At 45.6% G+C, this 23587-nt stretch overlaps 1 protein-coding gene across 3 annotated transcripts in view; it reads right to left on the bottom strand.

The window, feature by feature from the left end:
* Positions 1-23587, bottom strand: part of ADCY3 (adenylate cyclase 3) — an 85975-nt gene that overhangs the window by 19486 nt on the left and 42902 nt on the right. The window lies entirely within an intron of this gene.

The raw sequence follows: 23587 nt of genomic DNA, 5'->3' as shown, positions 1-23587 counted from the left end.
ACTGTCATGACCAGAGGAGAGCTATGTAACAGAGGAAGACATCAGGGCACCATAGAGGCCTTCTGAGAAGTGAGCATGGCCAAGTCTTGAGGATAAAGTGCTAAGAGCATTCCTGTGAGAGGAAGCTACATACTCAAAGGTATAAATGCGTGACACCAGGTTCAGGCAACTGTAAGCATTTCAGTAAACAGAAACACCTCAAGAGCTAGGTGTAGACCATGGGTCAGCAAACTGAGGTCTGTGGGCCAAATCTGGCTACTGCCTATTTTCATAAAGTTTTATTGGCACCCAGCCTCACTCATTTATTTACATATTGTCTCTGGCTGTTTTCATGCTCCAACAACAGAGTTGGGTAGTTGTGATAGAGACCATATGGCCCACAAAGCCAAAATATTTACTATCTTTCACTTTCCAGAACTTTGTGGCTTGGGCATCTGGGTAGATAGTGCCAGTCTCTGTGATACAGAACTAAGGAGGAGAAACATATGTGAGGGATAAGTGAGGAGTGTGGCTGAGGATGTGCTGTCTGAGAAGCCACTAGGTCTCAGGAGCGTGGGCTGAGCCATCAATCCTGGAAGCTATGACTGGGTGTGTGGTGAGGGAGCCATGGGTTAGACTGAGAAGGGAAAGTGGACACTGTTGTCAGGAGTCAGAAGTGGGAAGTCAGAGGAGTCAGAACAGCTACCCCTGCACCCTAGGGAGGACAATGATGATGGCGTCTGGAAACTGAGGTTTTGCAGGATGAAGACTGTAGGTGGTCAAAGAGCAAGAGAACTGTGGCTAATGTCAAAGAAGTAACTACATCGAGGTGTGTGAGCCAGGCAGCAAAGAAAGGGAGGCCAGCCTGGGAGAAGCTGAGGCTGCCATCAAGGGTCAGAGACCATGAAGTAGAGGGCAAGCAGGCGGTGCCCCTGTAGTGAATCAGCTCCTGGGGACAGATCAGAGTGGAGTCATGTGCTCAGCTGCTTGAAGGTGAGAAGTGAGGCAGGCCAGGCTCAGGGACGGCTACGGGCTCTGTGTCCACAGTGTAGTTCCCTAGGTCCAGGCTAGTCAGAAAAACAAGAACTGAAGTGCTTAGTTTTACTCTTCTTCCATTTCCTCTACCACTGTTAAAAACCCCATGAATGGCATCCTACAAGTCAGAAAGGAGAAGCCAAAATACCCCCATTGCACCCCGACTGGCACCCTGACTGGCACCCCGTGAGCCTGGGAAGCAGCAGCAGCGCCTCCCAGAACTACACTGCCCAAGCAGTGCAAGCGTGTAAATCTCAGGATCCTGGCCCTTAGCACCCCAATCCTCTGCCAGTGGGGTCAGGGCAAAGGAGATCTGATGCACAGGGATGGTTGGGACCCTCTTGGGAAACCTGAGATCCTCTCCTGGGACCTAACAAAGCAGGCACCAGGGAGAAGGCTCTTGGTGTGAGAAAAGGATGAACCTCTGGGAAAAAAAAAAAGAAAAGCCAGAGCCCGGGCCCTGCCAGCTTGTGAGGGCAGCCAGGGATAAGAGTTCAGCAGCAAGTGCTGGGGCTGGGTTTCTGGGCTCAGTTGTCTGGGGTTCCCAGCCCACAGGAAGCATGCTGCCTGGCACACATGAGGCTCACAAGGGCAGGAACAGGTGAGGCTAGAACATTCCCTGGGCATCGCGGCCAGCCCAGGAGCCAGCCTGCCAACCCTCCCTCCGTGACACTGGGCAAGTCACCATACTCTCCTGTGCCTTGTTCCTCAGTGGTAAAACAGGACTAGATAACTGTTTACTGTAAAGTGTGACTCTCAGGAAGTGCTCAGGGTACCTCAGCCTTTCTTATGTCACTTTGATAAAAGTGTGAATGAGGATGTCAAGATGGCAGATGTCTCACAAAAGAGGAGGCATGGTCTTCCTCTGGGCATCCAGGTGGGCCACAGGTGTTCTAGTCCCAGTGGGGTATCCCAGGGTCAGCAAAAAACCCCTGGTCACTCAGCCAGGCCTCATGAACTGTCTAGTGCAGAAGCGATGGTTAAGGGGACACAAAAGAAAGATCCTGTCTTCCATTCAAGTCTTCATCCTCCCACTTCTTCCTCCTCCATCGAGAGGAAAGGCAGGAACACAAAATCAGGGCAGCCCTAGAGCCCAAAACATAAGTGCCTCGGAAAGTTCACACAAGTGACAGGCTGTGAGCTTCTCTCTGGGGTGGGATGGTGGGAACTTTTAACTTTTTGCATGATATATTTCCGTAACAATTTTCAAGAGCAAATATGAGCTCTGAAGGTTAAGAGGTTATATCAACCTTAAAGGCATAAGAAGCTGAGGTTGTAACTTAAGGCCACCAATTTACCTCTGTGGTTTATGGAAATCTCACAGTCAGCCTCACAAGGTTAAGTACAGTCCACCTTAAGTCATTCTGATAACAAGATGGGTTTTAATAAGAAGTAGGTATACCCAGGAGACAGGGCACATGGAAATAGACGAAAAAATGGATGAAGCAGGTGGCTATGGGTGTAGGGGCAGGAAATGACATCAGGTAGGTGAAGATCAGAGGGAGGGAAGAGGCCAAGTGGGCAGCAAGGAGCTGGGACTCTTATTTTCTGAGGTGCTAGGGATAGAACCCAGGGCCTATGCATACTGGGCAAGCACTCTACCACTGAGCCACACCCCATCCCCAGCCTCTAATCAGGCCTCCCTGGTACCAAGCCTATTGGTCCTCCCCTTCAATCCACCTTCTACCTGGCATCTGAACTTCCTCAACACCCCTGTACACAGCTCCCTCCCTGGCTCCCCCTGCTGTTGCTCCATGCACCCTCAGCCTGGCCACCTGCCTCCCACCACCCACTGCTTTCCCCAGGGTCCTCAGTGTAGACAAGGGGGAATGCTCGCTTTTCTCTGCACCCCTCCCTGTCCAGCTCTGCTTCTGACATTACTCTGTTTTGTTTTGTTTTTTTTGGTGCTGGGGATTGAACCCACGGCTACTTTGCCCCTGAGCTACATCCCTAGTTCTTTTTATTCTGAGACAGGGTCTCGCTAAGTTGCCTGAGCTGGCCTCAAACTTGTGATCTTCCTGCCTCAGCCTCACTGGGGGATTACAGGTGTGTGCTACCACACCTCACTCTGACATTACTCTCTCTGGAACACCCCTCCCTACCCACACCTTTCAACACCCCCTCATGTGCCACCTCTCCAGAAAGCCCCTGGCCCCTACCCTGTTCCTTCCTTCTCATTTAAACCCACTTTGTTGGTGTCTTTCTACTGGCACTAGACCTTGCTGGCCCTTATATTTCAGAGCATTTAAACACTTTCTTAATCTTAGCCTTCTGAAGGGTATGTGATATTAACTGTGGATCTTCTAGAAAAACAGTCTTACACAGGTAAAGGATCCCTGATAACCATTCTTGGGGCCTATGTTAAAAACTTCAAAACCCTATCACCTGTGTTCCTGGGGAAGGAAGGAGGCAGGGATCTAAGTATACTTGCTGGTGGGTCCCACAGAAGGGTGCAGTGGGAAGGGAAGAGGGTCACCCAGAGTGGCTAGGATTGCTCTGGGGCCTACAGCTGATGAATGTGACTTGGTCTCCCCAGAACCCAGGCAGAGCCTGCTTTCCCTAAAATAGTAGTTAAATGCTATATGTTTCAGGAATCACAAGAATGTTCTAAGCCTTTGACCCCATTAATGGCTCTTCTGGGAATTTATCCAGTGAAAACAACCAAAAAGAAGTAAAACTGTATATGTGCAAGAAGGTCTGCACTGCAGCATGACAACACTCATGGGAAAAACTAAGTAGCCCAAGTGTTCAGTAAACGGCTAATCAAATGGTGACATGCCCTCTGGATGGAAGATTATACAGCATTAAAAATGATCATCATGGTGGGGCGGGGGTTGTGGCTCAGTGGTAGAGCACTTGCTTTGCATGCATGGGGCACTGGGTTCAATCCTTAGCACCACATAAATTAATAAAGATATTGTGTCCATCTACAAGTAAAAAATTAAAAAAAAAAATAAAAATGATCACCATGGTCCTTTTCACCAAGATGGTACCAAAAGCAAAGAAGGAATCTCCTGCCCTTCCCAAAGCTGAAGCCAAGGCAAAGGCTTTGAAAGCCAGGAAGGCAATGCTGAAAGGCAATCATGGCCACAAGATGGCCTGCCTGGACCTATCCTCCAGTGCCAAGACTCCATGGCTCCAGAGACAACCTGAACACCCTCAGAAGAGCACCCCCAGGAGAAGCTTGAGCACTATGCTGTCATCAAGTGCCCCCTGACCACTGAGTCTGCCATGAACAAGACAGAAGAAAACACACTTGTGCTTATTGTGGTGGTCAAGGTCAAGAAGCACCAAATCAAACAGGCTGTGAAGAAGCTCTGTGACGTGGGTGTGGCCAAGGTCTGATGGAGAGAAGAAGGTTTGTTCAACTGGCTCCTGATTATGAGGTTTTGGGTGTTGCCAACAAAATTGGTATAATCTAAACTGAACCCAGCTGGCTAATTCTAAATATAAAAAAAAATCACAATGAAAACCATTGTAATAAGAAAATGATAAGAGAGAAGGGCAAGACACAAGATTGTATTCTGTGAAGATAAATATAGACTATATGTATGCATATAAAAGCAGAAAGATACAAAAGGGAAAAGAATAATTTAACTTGGGGGTAGAATTACGAAGAAACTTTTCAGCATTGCTGTATGGTAGTGGTGGTTGTTCTTTTTTAAAATAATTTTTTGGGGCTGGGGATGTGGCTCAAGCGGTAGCGCGCTCGCCTGGCATGCGTGCGGCCCGGGTTCGATCCTCAGCACCACATACCAACAAAGATGTTGTGTCCGCCGAGAACTAAAAAATAAATATTAAAAATTCTCTCTCTCTCTCTCTCTCTCTCTCTCTCTCTCTCTCCTCTCTCACTCTCTCTTTAAAAATAAATAAATAAAGTAAAATAATTTTTTAAGTGGAAATAAACACAAGACTTCCTGTTGCCTCTAGCTGTGATCCTAACACTGACCTCAGTTTCTCTGTAACTGCCAGTTTTCCTAGTGAGATCTTCAGGGTCCTTGTGTTAGCTCCAATCTTCCAAGAGAAAGGAGACCTATGGCCAGTCGGGAAGCAAGGGTGCCCACAGCCACAGGGGAAGGGGAAGCAACAGCCTCTTAAGGAGCCAAATGACAGAACTATCACCCTGGGCTGGCTTCTTTCTGTAGTTCTCATGAAATAGCAACTCCAGGCAAATGGACACGACTGACCAGTAATCAAAATTGTCCCTTTTCTTTGCTAAAACCTTTGCATCTGCCTTATACTTTCATACATGTGCAATACTGCCTCTATTTTGCAGGTGACCAAACAGGCAGAGGAGATATTTGTTCTAGGTTCCAATGTTAGTGGCAGACCCATGACTCAAATTCAGGGCTCTCTGAATCCTGGAATAGGTGAGTTTTGTGTGTGTGTGTGTGTGTGTGAGAGAGAGAGAGAGAGAGAGAGAGAGAGAGAGAGAGAGAGAGAGAATGTGTGTGTGTGTGCGCTTTTCACACCACTGGATAATGTTTTGTGGTGGATGTGAAGATCCAGGAAGTATGCAACCCTTATCTAGTAAGGATTGACAGTGGTATTTGAGAAAACCTTGTCAGGCCTTTTCTGGGGCTGAAGCCACTAGAAAGTTCTCTTGGCCCACAGTCCTTGAAAGATCTTTCAGCCGCTTGGAGGGAGGGTCCGCCCTGTTGAAGAGAACCACTGATAGCAGACCAACTCTGTACTAGGGCTGCCAGAGTCCTCTGTGTGGCTACCCTGAGCAGAGGTGAGGAAGACACAGGTGCTACTCCAATGGATTCTACAGCCTAAGAGGATGTCAACCATCCTCCCCTACCTCTGTTGTCAACCCTCCTCTCAGACTGAGGGAAGGACAGGCCACTCAAAGCAGATACCTGTAGCTGACAACAGCCTCTGCAAGTAACCCATACTACCTAACAAGCACGGCCTGAGGCACTGGCCCTCTCCCCACTTCCAAAGCAACTAGAGTCCTCTGCAGTGGCCCACACCTGTACTCCCGACTCAGGAGATGCAGGCAGGAAGATATAAAGTTCCAGGCTAGCCTGGGCAATTTAGTGAGTTCTTGTCTCAAAATCTAAATATTTTGGGATGTAGCTGGAATGTGCCTGGATTTACTCCCCAGCACTGGGGGTAAAAAACAAAACTGAATTTAAAACCTTAATCTTATCTCTTTAAAATTCCCAGTAATTTAAATTCTAAAGATGAGAATTCATTGAATATCATTACTCTTTTTTTTTTTTACACAATATCTTTATTTTCTTTTTATGTGGTGCTGAGGATCAAACCCGGTGCCTCACACATGGTAGGTGAGCGCTCTACCTCTGAGCCACAACCTCAGCCCCTGAATATCATTATTCTTATATGTTAAGTTTCAATGAACTTTTACATATTGATATATGTTGAACATACATTCAATGAATATATCAACTGAATAATCATATATATAATATATAACTGAATAATGATATTTGTCATCAGGTGATTTTTTATGACCAACTTCAGATTCTCTCATCTTGTCTCTCCTTTATGAAAATGACTTGTGTGCACGAAGGGGTCGCATTTCCCAGAACAGTGCTTTGCTAGGTTTGCGGTGCCCTTTAGAGTTTCGGCACATGGTGGCTTCACTCTTAGACTATAACTTTTGGAGGGCAGTAGAAGTTTTCCAGAGAACTGGACAGTAGAAAAATGGTATTCCCTTAACATGAAGCTAATTTTATCTAACGGTGTAGACCAGGAGAGGTGTGTCAGCTGGAGGCCTAGGAGATGGAGGTGATTAACTGATGAAATTAACTCCAAAGGCAGCTTTACTGAAGAGACACAGCATCTCAGAAATTTTAAAAAACTTGTCAGAGAAGAGGTGTAGCCTCCTGATCCAAGGCACAGTCAAGTTCACTGACCTGGGGTTAGGCTGCTAAGGCCCCTGTCAAGTGTTGGGAAAGCACTTCACCCCTCTGAATTTGGTTGCTCATCTATACAATGGGTGACCTCTTAGGCCTCTTTCTTTGTTCAAAGTGTAAAATGTTCTAGAAGGAAAACTTTTCAGAAGAAACAGGGTGAATTTATAAAATGTGAGACTGGCATGTCACTAGGTTAATAAAGATTTTCTCCAAAGTGATCTGGTAAATACAAGATGGCATTCTAAAGGACTCTAGTTGAGTCCCCAAAGCCAACTGCAAGAGAATAGAATAAGGGAGGCAAGGTATACCAATATTGGAAAGGAAAATTCTATCATATGAGATGCCATTAGATTTTAAATGAATTCATAGCATAAAACAGTTACCTAAACTAGTCCCTTGGTCCTGAGCTGGGTAGACTGAAAGTAAGGGTCCTGGACTTACACCACCAGGCTAGGTCTGCAGGCCCAGGTACTTGCTATTCCATTAAGAGGATGAGCACCGCTGATCCATAACGGGGAGGGAGGAAGCATGGGAAAAATGGAGAAATTTGGGCAAAGGGGAGGGAGGGAGGGTAGGGACAGAAGCATGGAGTCAGGAAAGATGGTGGAATGAAATGGACATCAGTACCCTAGGTACACGTATGACTACACATACAGTGTGATGCTGCATCGTGTACAACCATAGAAATGTAAAGTTGTGCTGCAATTATATACAACGTATCAAAATGCATTCTGCTGTCATACCTAATTAAAATAATTAATTAGTTTAAAAAAAAAGAAGATGAACCTAGGCCTTCACCAAGGAGTGCCATGAGGTGAGGGAGCCTGAGCCTGGGCATGGAAGGGGTACTGAGGGGTGAGGATCCACCTGGAGAAGAGAGGGCTCTGTAGAATAAGGATCACTCAGCTGGCCTTGGCCTCAAGTCTGAGGAAGCTGTGTGTGGAAAACGGATGAGGCTAGCCTTGAAGGTCTCACAAGAGAAGGCCAACAAGGAAAGGCTGGTGGGGAATAGACTGCTGCTTTCAGAGGGGGAAGGATTTTCAGTTATATAGTTCAAAGAACATGCTGGCCTGAGATCTAGCGACCTCTCATCCTTGGACAATGGGTGAGGAGGCGACAGGAGGGAGTTGAGCCCGGGATGGAAGGCTGGCCAGTGGAAGGGATCCAGCAATACTCCAGGAGCTGAGGCCTGAGGTACTGAGAAGGGGCTCTACACAGAGAAAGGCCTCATAGTCCCTGACTCCTACGATGCCTGATGTTACCCTAAAAATACAGTATGGTTACGAAAATCAAGGTCCTTCCCCTCACTGGGGAAAATCAAAGCCTAGAAAGAGAACACACCCTCAAAGTCCCTAGTAGGATTTCTGGGTAGAGCAAAAACACCTGGATCTGGTGTGGGATGAGCACCCATAAGTGATACATAGCCCTGGAACAGAGGGTTGGAGAGTGATCCTGGTCCCTGACAGAAGAGGCCATAGTGCATTTCTTGTAGAAATAGATAAAACAATCATGAAATTCATATGGAAAAATAAAAGACCCAGAATAGCAAAAGCAATTCTAAGCAGGAAGTGTGAATCAGGAGGTATAGCAATACCAGATTTCAAACTGTACTACAGAGCAATAGTGACAAAAACAGCATGGTACTGGTACCAAAACAGGCGGGTAGACCAATGGTACAGAATAGAGGACACAGACACCAATCCACAAAATTACAACTATCTTATATTCGATAAAGGGGCTAAAAGCATGCAATGGAGGAAGGATGGCATCTTCAACAAATGGTGCTGGGAAAACTGGAAATCCATATGCAACAAAATGAAACTGAATCCCCTTCTCTCGCCATGCACAAAAGTTAACTCAAAATGGATCAAGGAGCTTGATATCAAATCAGAGACTCTGCATCTGATAGAAGAAAAAGTTGGCGCCGATCTACATATTGTGGGGTCGGGCTCCAAATTCCTTAATAGGACATCCATAGCACAAGAGTTAATAACAAGAATCAACAAATGGGACTTACTTAAACTAAAAAGTTTTTACTCAGCAAGAGAAACAATAAGAGAGGTAAATAGGGAGCCTACATCCTGGGAACAAATCTTTACTCCTCACACTTCAGATAGAGCCCTAATATCCAGAGTATACAAAGAACTCAAAAAATTAAGCAATAAGAAAACAAATAACCCAATCAACAAATGGGCCAAGGACCTGAACAGACACTTCTCAGAGGAGGATATACAATCAATCAACAAGTACATGAAAAAATGCTCACCATCTCTAGCAGTCAGAGAAATGCAAATCAAAACCACCCTAAGATACCATCTCACTCCAGTAAGATTGGCAGCCATTAGGAAGTCAAACAACAACAAGTGCTGGCGAGGATGTGGGGAAAAGGGTACACTTGTACATTGCTGGTGGGACTGTAAATTGGTGCGGCCAATTTGGAAAGCAGTATGGAGATTCCTGGGAAAGCTGGGAATGGAACCACCATTTGACCCAGCTATTGCCATTCTCGGACTATTCCCTGAAGACCTTAAAAGAGCGTACTATAGGGATACTGCTACACCGATGTTCATAGCAGCACAATTCACAATAGCTAGACTGTGGAACCAACTTAGATGCCCTTCAATAGATGAATGGATTAAAAATGTGGCATTTATACACAATGGAGTATTACTCAGCACTAAAAAATTACAAAATCATGGAATTTGCAGGGAAATGGATGGCATTAGAGCAGATTATGCTAAGTGAAGCTAGCCAATCCCTAAAAAACAAATGCCGAATGTCTTCTTTGATATAAGGAGAGCAACTAAAAACAGAGCAGGGAGGAAAAGCATGAGAAAAAGATTAACATTAAACAGAGACGAGAGGTGGGAGGGAAAGGGAGAGAGAAGGGAAACTGCACGGAAATGGAAGGAGACCCTCATTGTTATACAAAATTACATATAAGAGGATGTGAGGGGGAAGGGAAAAAATCAAGGGAGAGAAATGAATTACAGTAGATGGGGTAGAGAGAGAAGATGGGAGGGGAGGGGAGGGGGGATAGTAGAGGATAGGAAAGGTAGAATACAACAGTCACTAGTATGGCAATATGTAAAAACGTGGATGTGTAACTGATGTGATTCTGCAATCTGTATATGGGGTAAAATGGGAGTTCATAACCCACTTGAATCAAATGTATGAAATATGATATGTCAAGAGCTTTGTAATGTTTTGAACAACCAATAAAAAAATTTTTTTTAATCAACATTAAAAAAAAAAAGAAGAGGCCATAGTGGTCCAGAACAGGATGCTTGGCCTCCTGATCTCTTAGACCTGGATTCCCTCGTCTGAAAAGAGGTTTAGTGGGCTGCTCAGGTGGGCTGTGAGCCCCTGCCAGCGTCTATCAGCATAGCCTCTTCGAGGCTGTCAGGAGCAGCCAGTCAAGGCCCTTCGCCTCAGCAGTGACTCATGCCAGGCTTCACTTTGTGCTAGCTCAGGACTGAGATGGAGGAAGGAGGCCAGCATTGCTCCCAGGGGCCCCGAGCAGTTAGAGCTGATGCTGTGATGAGGCACTCAGGAGCTAATTACAGCAAGGCAGCCAGGAGGGATCTGGATAAATGAACTTGGCTGGTGAGAAGTTAGGTATCCACAACATCCTTGTAAGAGGGAGAATGAGTTTAAGTGGAGAAAGAGACCATCAGAGTCCAGGTGGCTGGGTATCTGCATGTTGATACAGCGCCTACAGGAGGTGTGTGTGAAGTCTTCTTCTCTGAAGGGTGACTGTGACCAAGCACATGCCCATGTGTATCCTACGTATGTGTTGTGGCTTCTGTACAAACACATGGCACTGTGAACCATTTCAGGATGTGAGCAAAACCACAAATGTTCAGTAAATCTGCCTGTCCTAATTCTGTTCCCAATTTATCCAGATTCTTGGAGCTTTCAGGCCATTTGGAAGGTTAAAGGTCACTGGACCCTGCCAGGTGCCCATTCTGGTCTGCCTACCTGAGCAGAAGGGGCTGTGGGAAACAGGAAATGAAGAGCAGAAAGTACAGGCCTGTAGCTGGAAGAGGTCAGAGCCCAGAGAGCTCACCCCTCCCTGTGGAAAGAACCGAGGACCAGAAATCTGGAAACGCCAGTGCTACAACCAAAAGATGCCTCTCTCCCAAAGATGTAATAACCTTAGTCACTCAAAGAACAGTCACTGGTTATCTATGCAGTCCCTGAGCTAAGTGCAGGGAAGGTCAAAAATAAACAGTACTCCAAAGAGCACCATGGATGGGCATGGTGGTCCACTCATATGTGGATGAGACTGGTCTCCCAGGGCAGGAGCACTTCACCATCCTCAGTGGTGAGCATGTGCTGGTCATTGGCCTGGACAGTAAGCAGTCTTCAGAGACAGGGCCACTGGGCAGGCCAAGGTGACTACATTCACAGGAGACAACACATTGGGCCCTAAGATACCACATATGTGGTACCTGGAGCCCTTGCCAAGAGTATCTGGCACAGAACAGGTACTCCTTAGAGGTTTGGTAAATTAATGAGCTATCAACTAGAAGACATGGCTCAAGGGGCAAACCATAACCCTTTAGATGATGAAAAGAAAACCTTCTCCAATCATGGAAATGCTGTTTCTGTGCTTCAAGATGGTAGCTACTAGCCACATGCAGCTACTAAGTATGTGGAATATGGCTAGTAAACTAAGGGACTGACTTTTAATTTTAATTAATTTAAACTACATATGGCTAATGGTTACCATTTTGGACAGTGTAGCCTAAACACTGTAGCAACCAAGGAAAACCATGTACCAATTCTGAGAGACAGAGAGCAGCTGCCTAGAGCCATGTGTTGAGCAAGATGCTAAGGTCACATCTGTGAGTGGTAGGAGAGAGTGCCTGTTGTGTCTGCCATGAAGGTACACACTACCTGTTGAACTGCTCCAGAAAAATCAGCTCAGGGTTAACTATGGTCATATATGAAGGCACAAAGAAATTAAGTAGACGAGAGTTTCTACCTGTGCTAGGTTGGTGATGGTTTGGCTTCAATCCCTTTGCCACTGGCTAATGAAGGAGTAATCCCTGCCAGTGCTCCTGCCAGTGCTCCATCCCATCTTCCACTACTCACAAACCCTCAGCTGCCCTTCCAGCCAGGGCCCCAGATAAGTTTCTGACTGGCCTTTTGACACCAGTCCCTTCCACACTGAGAACAAAGCATAGTCCCCCAGTGAGGGTTTTGTCCATCAGGTCACTGTTCTCCATCACCCACCACCTACACACACCCCCACGGGCAAACTCCCTCACCCCCACTTCTGCCCTCTCACTGAGATGAAGACTCTTTTCTGCACACCACACATTCACAGTTCCCCCTCCCTTTTCTCAAAAAGCCACCCACCTGGTTCTTTAAATCCTACTCCAAATACTTCAAAGAGTCTCCAGGGCAGGCCCACCCATCAGACCCACCGATCCCCTCCTTCCTCCACCTTCCTCGCCCTCTAGCCTGCACTCTCTGCCATCAGCTTTATTTTGTGCTCACTGGCTTCTTTTTCATGTATGTTTAACAGGGTTACAAGGTTGTGGTTTTCCCAGATATGTCCCCAGCCAGATCATCTGGGTTCTTTTGTCACACAATGCTTTTGTCAAGTTGGATGTGTCACACCATATTCTGAACTGGGCAGGCCAGGATACAAGGCGGACCCTGTTTGATATATATAGTCACTGCAGAGGCCAGGACCTCTACTTCCTTCTTTGCACCCTTTGGCTGGCTTCTCCTATAACCCTGAGTGGCTCTGGGACAGTGGTTATCACCTGTGATGCCTGGTAGCAAAAGCACTTAACTTATTATCCTCAGGTAGAAGCCAATTTCCACCGAGCTTACCAGCACACAGAGGCACTGTCCTACGTCCTCACCCTGGTGGGGCCCAAGCACAAGTCTGCAAATGAGGGCACAGAACCTAGAACCTACCAGGCTTGGGGTTAATGCAAGAGGTGATCTACATGCTGAAGAGCCTGGTGCGTGCTCGCCACCTGGATGTCTTAGCAGGCTCTCAATCTCAGCACAGCCAGTCTCACCTCAACCTCACCCCAGCCAAAACCTGCAACTCTCACCATATTCCCCATCTCTGTAACCAGCAATTCTGCCTTTAAGTTTCCCCCAGACTCAAATCTTTAACCGTCATTGACTCCTCACTCTCCTGTCTCCCGTTCCATCCAGCAGTTAAGTCATTGGCTCTGCCTTCAGAAAATATCTAGAATAACCCCACCCCCCATCGCTGCCACCTCCTGTTCTGACCTGAGCTAATGTCCTCCCACTAAAATTACTGCATGGCTTCTCACTGGCCTCCCTGCTTCCAGTGCTTTCTCTTCTCCACCAGCAGCCACAACTGATCCATTTAAAACCTAAGACCTCCCCATGGAGAAGCCAAGGTCCTTAGGGAGCCCTGTAGGCCTAGCCCACATCACCTCTCTGCCTCACCTGTCTCTCTTCCCCTCACTCCTGCTCCAGCTACAGTGGCCTCTCTGGTGTCTCGCAGACAAACCTCAGGGCCTGTCACTCACTGTCCTTCCCCCTGCACGCTGCTCTCGTCCTCCCTGCCTTCAGTTCTGTGCTCAAATCTCACTGTGGAAAGCCCTCCCAGGCCACCAGATGTTCAACTGCTACCTCCACCTGCAGGCTCCCCTTAAGTGTTGTCCCCCGCCTCTCAGAGTACACTTGTTTATTTCATGTCTGCCCCCCACACACTGAAGCTGTATCCCCAGGGCCGAGCAGAGTGCCTCAAATACTTGTGGCTTGAATGGTCTCTCATAGACTCTTAACCATCCTATTCTGTTCCCATTTCACAGACAAACTGGGCTCAGGGACATAGGTAACTGGCCCAAGTCATGCAAAAAGTGGCCTAGCTAGGAGCCTGTGTTGTCAGACATTACCACTTCCAATGGCAGTCAAAACTGATGCCAGTCAAAACTGATGCCAGGGAGGGGGTCTCTGCAGCTCCTTTCAGGCAGGTGACATGACGGGTTCACCCACCCACTTTCAAATCACGGCACAGCGAGGAAGAGGCAGGGCTTCTGTGGAGGTGAAGCACCCTCCTCCCTCGCCGCACCAATGCCTCCTCTCCTCGCTCTCAGAAGCTCCCCAAGGAGGAAGGTCCCCACCCCCCATCAGCACTGCCAGGTCAACAGCAGACACAGGGGCTAGCAACCCCAGGACAAGAGGTAACTGGCCTCTCTTATTACCAACTCCCCTCTCCCCCACCAACCTCCTGTAAGAACAGGGCTAAGGTCACAGCTACTGTCTGGACACCTTGTCCTCGGAGCCAAAGGTCTTGAGGGGAACAGTGAAGCCTGAGCAAAGGTCAGAGAGGGGACACAGAAAAGCTAGCAGCAGAAGCTGAGCTGATGAAACAGCAGCGTCCCAGGGCTCACGGGCAGGGCGCCCAGGAGAGAAGCCTGACGCTCACGGCTAACGGGCAGCTCTCCCCTTGACCTGCTCAAGGTCACCTACCGAGGAAAACACCACAGCTCAAAGCAGCAGCGCAACCTCATCAAAGGTGATCCTGGAGCCAGGTTACAGCAGAGGGGCAGAGTGAGGCAGCTGTCTGTTCCTGCTCCTCCCCATGGGAGCGACAGAAGTCCAACCTGTGTCCCCCAAGGCCATGTTCCCCAGGGTGCCACAGGTGAAGACAGTGGATGGGGCAGTCAGCCCTGGGCTCTCCTTAGAGGTGCCCAGGCTACAGCTTGTCACCCTCTGAAGGGTGGGGACTGAGGGCAGTCCTATGCTCTCTGGAGGACAAGGTACAGAGGAGGCTTACTTAAGAGGGCGTGACCTGCAGGAAGTCCAGGCCTGCCTTGACCACCTTCCTTACCACCTCCATCTCCCTACACCCTCCTTCAAGTGCATCCTACTGCCTGGGAAGTGATTCTAAGGATGGAATTCAGAAAGGCTCTGCAGTTTGTACCTAGTAACAGGGGTGTGTTGGGTAGATTTTCTGGATACCTGCTGTTGCCAGGAGGCAATTGGGGTGCTAAGTAACCCTCAAGGTCCCCAACTAAACCCTGCTATGAGGTCACATGAGAATCGCAACAAACAACTCTAGTTCTTTCCTCTGGGCCTCCAGCTCTACCCCAAGATGCCCACGGAGATGAGGGAAGACTGGAGAGGCCTACAGTCTACCCGAGCAGCCTATTCCACAGGCAAGTTCCCCAGACTGCCCACAGTCTTCAAGATGCAAGGAGAGCCCCCTCAGAGAGTGTCACATCCACAAGGCTTCCAAGAGGGCCAAACTCCTGCCCGACAGAGGAGGCTTGGGCCAGGGGGTTCAATGTTGCAAAGTTGTCACCCGTAAGCTATCTGTCTTGACCTGCCTGAAGAGGCAGAAGGGGACAACTGTGCAAAGGGACGGGGGGTGGGGGGGGTCATGGCTGCCCACCCTCCCATCACAAGCAAGAAGCTGGTCATCTCCACAAAGGAGAGAACAAGCTCCCACGGGCAACAAGGAGACCAGAGCCACAGAATCCTGCTCCCTGCTCGTCCCCCACTTCATTTTATGGCAGAGGAAGAGGATGAGGTCCAGAGAGGACAGTGCCCTGCAGAGGTGACACAGCTGCAGCAGCAGGACACATCCTTCCACCACAAAGTGAGACACGAAACAAAGGAGGCCCCTTCTCCAAGGAGGAGAAATACTGCATTCAAAATGGCTGCTGAGGCTGGGGCTGGGGCTGGGGCTGGGGCTCGGCCGGAGCGCTTGCCTAGCATGTGGGAGGCACTGGGTTCGATCCTCAGCACCACATAAAAAACTAAATAAAGGTGTGCTGTCCACCTACAACTATCAAAAACTTTTTTTAAAATGGGTGCTGAGAATTTTTAAAAAACAGCTCAACACTGTTAGCGTGCGGAAAGCCTGGTGCGTCAGCCTTGGATGGTCTTAAACAGGAGCCGCGTCCAAACCAGCTGCTGTGCACTCCCCTCCGAGGGCTTCCGCAGACCATTCCCCAAGCAGTTCCCCTCTGTTGGCTCCTTCACTCTCACCATGGGCCTTGATAAGAGGAAACAGGATCATGTGACCTCCATGACTGGCCTGCGTTCAGCTCCCAAGGCTCCCAGGACTCGCTGGCTGATGCTCCTGGGACGTTAAATCAGCCCAGAGCCCAGGCTGCTCAACACCATTCACGTCAGCCCTGATGCCTGGGGAGGGAGCAACCTCTGTCCCCACTGGAACAGAGGAGACTGACAGGAGACCCTGCCAACTCCCATCTACTCCGAGGCTTCCTTCAGCCAGTGCCTCCCCCTGGGCTGGAGCCACACCACAGGAGCTAACAGCACCATAGGACTTCATGGTTTTTAGACTCACTTCTGCCTTCTGCCTTCATGGGATTCCCAGACAACTCCGTGCCAACAGGATTTTTGTTAGTTTGTCTGTACTAGGGAAGAACCCAGGGGCATGCTTTTTAATCTCACTTTTTCAGAAGACTAATCTGAAGACAGGGAAACACAGTACCAATGTCACACAGGGAGAAAGTGAGAAAATCAGGGCTCACTGTCCCCCAAAAAACATTGGCAGAAGCATTAGATGTGAATCCCATGTTCCAGTTTGCCAGTGGGTCCTCCCGCCCACTCTGGTGCAGACTCCAGACTCTGGTGCTGGTCACTGTGAGAAGAGGAGGCTCAGGGATGTGGGAGTGGGTAATGATTTGGGTCTGATCTTCAAAGGAAAGACTGCCCCAGGGCATCCAGGGTTCCTGGAGCAGAGAAGTAGCTTCTAGGTAAACAAGGAAATTTTAAGTGCCCAAGTGCACTCTCATTCATTGCCAGGAGGAATATAAATCGTTTAAACCTGTGTGTAAGACATTTGGCAGTATTTATCAACATTAAAAATGCACATGGTGGTCCATCAAGACGTTAAACACAGAGCTACCATATGACCCATTAGCTCCGTTCCTGGATATGTACCCCCAGAGAAGTGAAAGCAGAGACTGTGACAGATACTGTGTACCCATGTTCGTAAGCAGAACATTCACAATGGACAAAAGGATAAACAACAAAGAGAAGGCCAACAGATAAACACTCAAACATCCTAATGGATAAACAAACCGCCGTATATACACAGTGGTCTGGAAGAGGAAGTTCTGACACACGCCACAACAGAGATGAGCTGGAGAGACTCTACTCACAGCAAGCCAGGCACGAGAGGACACTGGTGCATGATGCCACTCACAGAAAATACCCAGAACTGGGCACATTCAGAGACAGGCCGAAGAACGGTGGTCACCAGAGCCTGTGAGGATGGGGAATTACTGCTTAACAGGCAGTTTGGGATGATGAAGAAGTTCTGGAAATGAACAGGGTTGACGTCTGCACAACACTGTGAATGTACTTAATGCCCCAGAATTGTTCACTTAAAAATGGTTAAAATGGCAAATTTTATACTATGTGTGTTTTACCACAATTTTTATAAATGGCTTTATAAATGCACAAGACCAGTGATTCACCAGTTCCTTTCCTATGTTCCTATTCCTCAAACGTTCTTGAACAAGCATGGCATGGTGTCCCTAGTAAGGATATTACAATGATGTCTGCAGTAGCAAAAGGTTGGAATTAACCTAAATGTCTTCCTAGATGATCTCAGAGAAATGAATTACCTTATATCTATAAAATGGAATGTGACCTAGTCATTAAGAAGGACAAAGTAATATGGACTTAGAATGCTCCCTGAGACAGTAAAGAGATCCAGTGCCAAGAGTGATAGGCTACCATTGCATGTGCATGTACATGTGCGTTCTACATACACACATTTGGAAGTAAACAGAATAGCTGTATAATACATATAATTACCTCTAATACAAAAAAATAATAATAATAATAGTGCTTGCCTGGTGGATGGAAGGCTAGGGGAAGTAGGAGGGGATGGTTTACTTTTTCCTGATATACTCCTTTTTATACCTTTATAATGTTTTACCTTGTACATTTTTAATAATTTTAAAATAATATCTTTTGCTTCTTGCTATAACAGAGGAGCTTATATCAGACTGAACACTTCATCCAAGAACAACTACAAAATCTGGATAAAATACAAAAAAAAAAAATAACACCCTAGTCTTCAACAGCACTAGGAAACAACTGAGAGGACCAAGACTCAAGGGACCAAGATCTCAGAGGGAATAGGAACACATTTAGGTGAACTGGGCATACCTAACCCCCTTCCCTTGAGACCAGGCATTGAGAGGCTAAACAGAGAGCAATGGTGAGATCTTCCCATGGGCTGGAAAGTCAGGACTAATGCAAAGAGATTCCCAGGTAGCTAGACTGCAAGATCTGAGATGCTAGAGAAAAGAGAACCACAGAACAGTGAGCCTGGCTTTCTGCACTCTATTCCCTTTGAGCATGTGCTTGGGGTAAGAGACCACGAAGCCAAGCAGATAGTGACAGCCACGAGGCTACAGGCACAGGGAAGTTTTAGCAGCTGCATATGCTGGGAGCTGCCCCAGGAGAGGGGCCAGCCTTTTAATAAGATCTCTGAAGGGCTATTTCCTAAGAGTAAGCATAGAACGGTAGTAGGGCAGCTCCCAGACCAGGCCAGCCTCAAATCATCTCAACCCCACCCTGGATCAATGTGAGGCTCATACGCTGGCCATCTGCTTTGGAAAAAGCTCCCTGAAAAGACACAGCATCATTCAGAAATTTCCATATACCATATACACCATCTAATAAAAATGCCAGGAGACAGGACAAGAAATATAGGAAAATGCAGGCCCATCGTGTTTCAGAAACTATGACTGTCAGTCAAGAACTTTAAAACAAATGTTTAATAAGTTCCCTCCAATAGAAGATTGAATGCTTAACCAGAGAACTAGAGTCCAGTTCTAAAAATTAATTCTAAAACTGAAGAAAACACAATAATTGAAATTAAGGACTTAATAAATGAGCAGAGCATATGAGATTGATTCAACGACACCAAGGAAGAAAGGATTAGTAAATTGGAATTTAGGTCAGTAAAAATATTTAATCTGAAAGCACAAAAATTTTTTAAAAAATTTTTAAAAAAAGGAAGAAAGAGACAGACAATGACTTATGGAACATGATAAGAACATCTAATAGGGATATTGAGAGTCCTAGAAGGATAGGAAAGAATGGGGCAGAAGCAATAAAAAGATACTGGCTGAAAATTTTCAAGTCATCAATTCAATAAGCTCTTTGAAAACTAAGTAGTGCAACTACAAAGAAAATCCCTAGGTATATCACTGTGAAACTGCTGAAAACTAAATTCTAAGAGAATGTTGTAGAAGCAATCAGAGGAAAAAAAATAACCATTACTGTACCAGGAGCAACAGTGCATCTGACAACTGGCATTTCTACAGGAATGATGAGGATGGAGAACATGGAATAACACTCTCAAGGGGCCACAAGTAAAAGACTAGCAACCTAAAATCCTTTATCTGCAAAAAAAAAAAAAAAAAAAAAAAAAGGGTTGCTTTAGTTTGAATATGTCCCCTCCAAAATCCAGGTGCTGGCAATGTGCTGGTATCAAGAGACCGGGGAGGTGTTAGACCAGGAAGGCTGCTCCTCACACGGCCCTCAGCTGGCTCCTCCTCTGCCATGTGCAGATGCAGCTGGGAGGCCCTCACCAGACCAGAGACCAGCACCCTCCTCTAGGACTGCCCAGACACCAGAGTGGTAAGAAATAAATTTTTGTTCTTTATAAATTATCTAGTTCCACATATTCTGTTGAGGCAGCACAAAATGGACTAAGAAAGGTATCTTTCAAAAATGAAAGCAAAATAAATACATTTCCAGGCTATTAGAAATGGAATTTGCTGGGCTGGTATCGTGGCTCAGTGGTAGAGCACTTGCCTAGCATGTGTGAGGCATTGGGTTCGATCCTCAGCACCATATAGATAAATGAATAAAATAAAGGTCCATCAACATTTTTAAAAAAAGAAATGGAATTTGCTGCCAACAGATCTCTGAAGGGAACCCTTCAAGAAAATAAGGCACAGAAATGAAGATGGGGGAGCAACTGAGGTGAATGCAAGTGATGGGTATTAACAGTATAAGAAATTACCCTAATGTCTTGTGGAGCTTTAAATATATGTTGAATTAAAATACATTACAACAATAGCCAGAAAGTGGGGCGCAAGGGGTTTTTAAGTGAAATGAAGGTGTTGCAAATTTTTTGTACTATAACCAAAGAGTATTAACTTGGGGTAGATGGAAATATAAAATAATTGATATTTCTTGACAATATTTCATTTTTCAAAGATATTTGGAAACATTTTGAAGAATGTTTTCTCAAGTGCATCAAAATCAACCACATCTGTTTTCTAACCACAGATTTGAGCTAAAAACCAATAACAAAAACATAATTTTAAATCCCCAAATGTTCAGAAATTAATCAATGTAATTTTAAACAGTGCATAGATCAAATATATTTCGATTAAAATTAGAAAATATTTTTAACTAAAATGGCCATACTACCAAAAGTGCTATACAGAATTAATGCAGTTCCTATTAAAATTTCAACGACACTCTACAGAAATAGAAAAAAGCAGTCATGAAATTCATTTGGAAAAAATAAGAGGCCCAGAATAGCCAAAGCAATCCTTAAAAGCAAAGGAGGCATCACAATATCAAACCTTAAATTATACCACAGAGTTATGGTAATAAAAACAGCATGGTATTGGCATAAAAAGACCATGGACATGAAGACCAATGGACAGAATAGAAGATATAGAAACAAACCAACACAAATACAGTACCTCATATAGACAAAGCACCATGAACATACACTGGAGAAAAGATAGCCTCTTCAACAAATGGTGCTGGAAAACCTGTAAATCCACATGCAGCAGAATGAAACTGAACCCCTATCTCTCACCTTCACAAAACTCAATTCAAAGTGGATCAAGGACCCAAGCATTAGAACAGAGACCCTGTGCCTACTAGAAGAAAATACAGGCCCAACTCTTCTTCATGTCAGTTTAGGAACCAAATTCCTCAATAAGATTCCTAAAGTGCAAGAAGTAAAGAATCCAGCTGGGTGTGGTGGTACATGCCAATAATCCCATCGGCTCAGGAGACAGACAGAAGAATCACGAGTTCAAAGCCAGCCTCAGCAAAAGTGAGGCGCTAAGCAACTCAATGAGACCCTATCTCTAAAAAAGATACAAAATAGGGCTAGGAATGTGGCTCAGTGGTTGAGTGCCCCTGAGTTCAATAAATGGAATGGTATCAAACCAAAAAGCTTCTTCACAGCAAAGGAAACAATCAAGAATATGAAGAGAGAGCATACAGAATGGGAGAAAATCTTTGCCACCTGCACCTTGGATAGAGCCTTAATCTCCAGCAAATATAAAGAATTCAAAAAACTTAACACAAATCATCATCATCATCATCATCATCATCATCCAATCAACAAATGGGCAAAGGAACTCAACAGGCACTTCACAGAAGAAATACGAATGGTCAAAAAATATATAAAAAAATCTTCAACATCTCTAACAGAGAAATGCATATTAAAACTACACTGATATTCCATCTCATTCCAGTCAGAATGGCAAGTATCAATAATACAAGTAACAATAAATGTTGGTGAGGATGTGGGGGAAAAGGTACACTCATTCATTGCTGGTGGGACTGCAAATTGGTGTAACCATTCTGGAAAGCAGTATGGAGATTCCTCAGAAAACTTGGAATGGAACCACCATTTGACCCAAAGGACTTAAAATTAGCATACTATGGTGACACAGCCATTATAGCAGCTCAATTCACAATAGCTAAGCTATAGAACCAAACTAGGTGCCCTTCAACAGATGAATAGATAAATAAACTGTGGTATATATACACAATGGAATATCACTCAGCCATAAAGAAGAATAAAATGATAGCATTTGTGGTTAAATGGATAGAACTAGAAACTATTATGCTAAGTGAAATAAGCATATCCCAAAAAAACCAAAGGCCAAAAGTTCTCTCTAATATGTGGATGCTACAACACAATAAAGGGGTAGGGGACAATAGAAGTTGATTGGATTAGACACAGGGGAATGGAGAGAGGGGTGGGGATATAGCTCAGTTGGTAGAGTGCTTGCCTTGCATGCACAAGGCGCTGGAGGTGGGGGGGGGGGGTTGATGAGAATAGAAAAGACAGCAGAATGAATCAGATGTAACTCTGACGTAACTCTCCTATGTTCATATATGAATACATGACCAATCAAACTCCATATCATGTACAACCACAAGAAGAGAATCCTAATTAAAATAAGCTATACTCCATGGACTTATAATAACTCAAAATACACTCTACTGCCATATACATCTAAAAAGAACAAAAGATATTTTGAACTAAACAAAATACAATATCAAAATTTGTGTTGCAGGCTAAAGCAAGTAATGAGGAAAATGTCTAGCATTAAATGCACATTTTAGAAAAGAAAGGCTAAAAATTACTTATCTAAGTTCCATTTCAAGAAGTTAAAAGGACACTAAGTAAAGCCAAAAAAATGAAAAAGTTAGCAGCATAAATTATGGCAGTGTGGGATTGTGGCCTATAATCCAGCAAGTCAGGAAAACTGAGGCAGGAGGATCACAAATTCAAAGCCAGTCCCAGCAACTCAGCAAGACCCTATCTTAAAATAAAAATAAAAAGTGCTGGAGATATAGCTCGGTAGTAGAGCACCCCTGGGTTCAAGCACCAGTACCACACACAGAAAAGCATAAATTAGAGAATTATAGTAAAAAATGTACACAGAAAGAAGCAGCAAAGATGTAAGGTGGTTCACCAAAGAGGCTGAATAAACCTTAGCAAAATACATGATGAAAAAAGTTAAAAACTGAAGGCACAAATTATGAGTAACAAAAAAAGGAACATTACTACAAATCATATAGTAAAGATAAAGTATTGTGAATGTTGTGACAAATTTTTGAAATTTTTTTTACTCAAAAAGAACACAAACTCTGAAACAGCTTTCATCTATGACAAAAATTGCCTCTTGTCACACTCCAGACCCAGGGGACTTCACTTTTTTTTTTTTTTTTTTTTTGGTACCGGGGAGTGAACTCAGGGGCACTCATCCCCAGCCCTATTCTGTATTTTATTTAGAGACAGGGTCTCACTGAGTTGCTTAGCACCTTGGTTTTGCTGAGGCTGGCTTTGAACTTGCAATCCTCCTGCCTCAGCCTCTTACAGCACGTGCCACTACACAGGGCCCCAGGGGACTTCACTAATGAATTCTTCTAAACGCTTAAGGCATAACCCAGATTACCCTTGAACTCTTCCAGGGATCAAAGGGAAAGAAAGCACACTCAATTTACTTCAAGGGTCTGGCATTACCAGGATACTAAAAACCTGTCAAGGACATTGAAAGAAAGTAAAATGACAGGGAGGATCCCTCTTGTGGCCACAGTCACAAAAGTCCTAAGGAAAACAGGAGCACACTGAAACTCAAGGCCCAGGAACAGGATACCAACTCTCCCAATGGAACAAAGCTGAGCAACCCCACAAGGGGTTCACACAGAGCCCACCTTGTCCTTTCAATAGTCTCTTAAAGAAGGCTCTACGTACGGAGAAGCTGAGTCCTAGAGAGGCCGAGGAACCAGCCCAAGATCCCACTCTGAGTAAAGCCTGAATGGACAAATTCATTCCACTTGATGGACACTTAGAGGCACCTGCTGTGCCTGGCAAGGCCTGGGACACAGGGATCCAGAGTTCTAGGGCACACGAT

The sequence above is a fragment of the Spermophilus citellus genome, assembly GCF_964194105.1.
Source record: "Spermophilus citellus genome assembly, chromosome: 13".
Lineage (NCBI taxonomy): Eukaryota > Metazoa > Chordata > Mammalia > Rodentia > Sciuridae > Spermophilus > Spermophilus citellus.
This window is presented reverse-complemented; position numbering and strand designations above follow the sequence as displayed.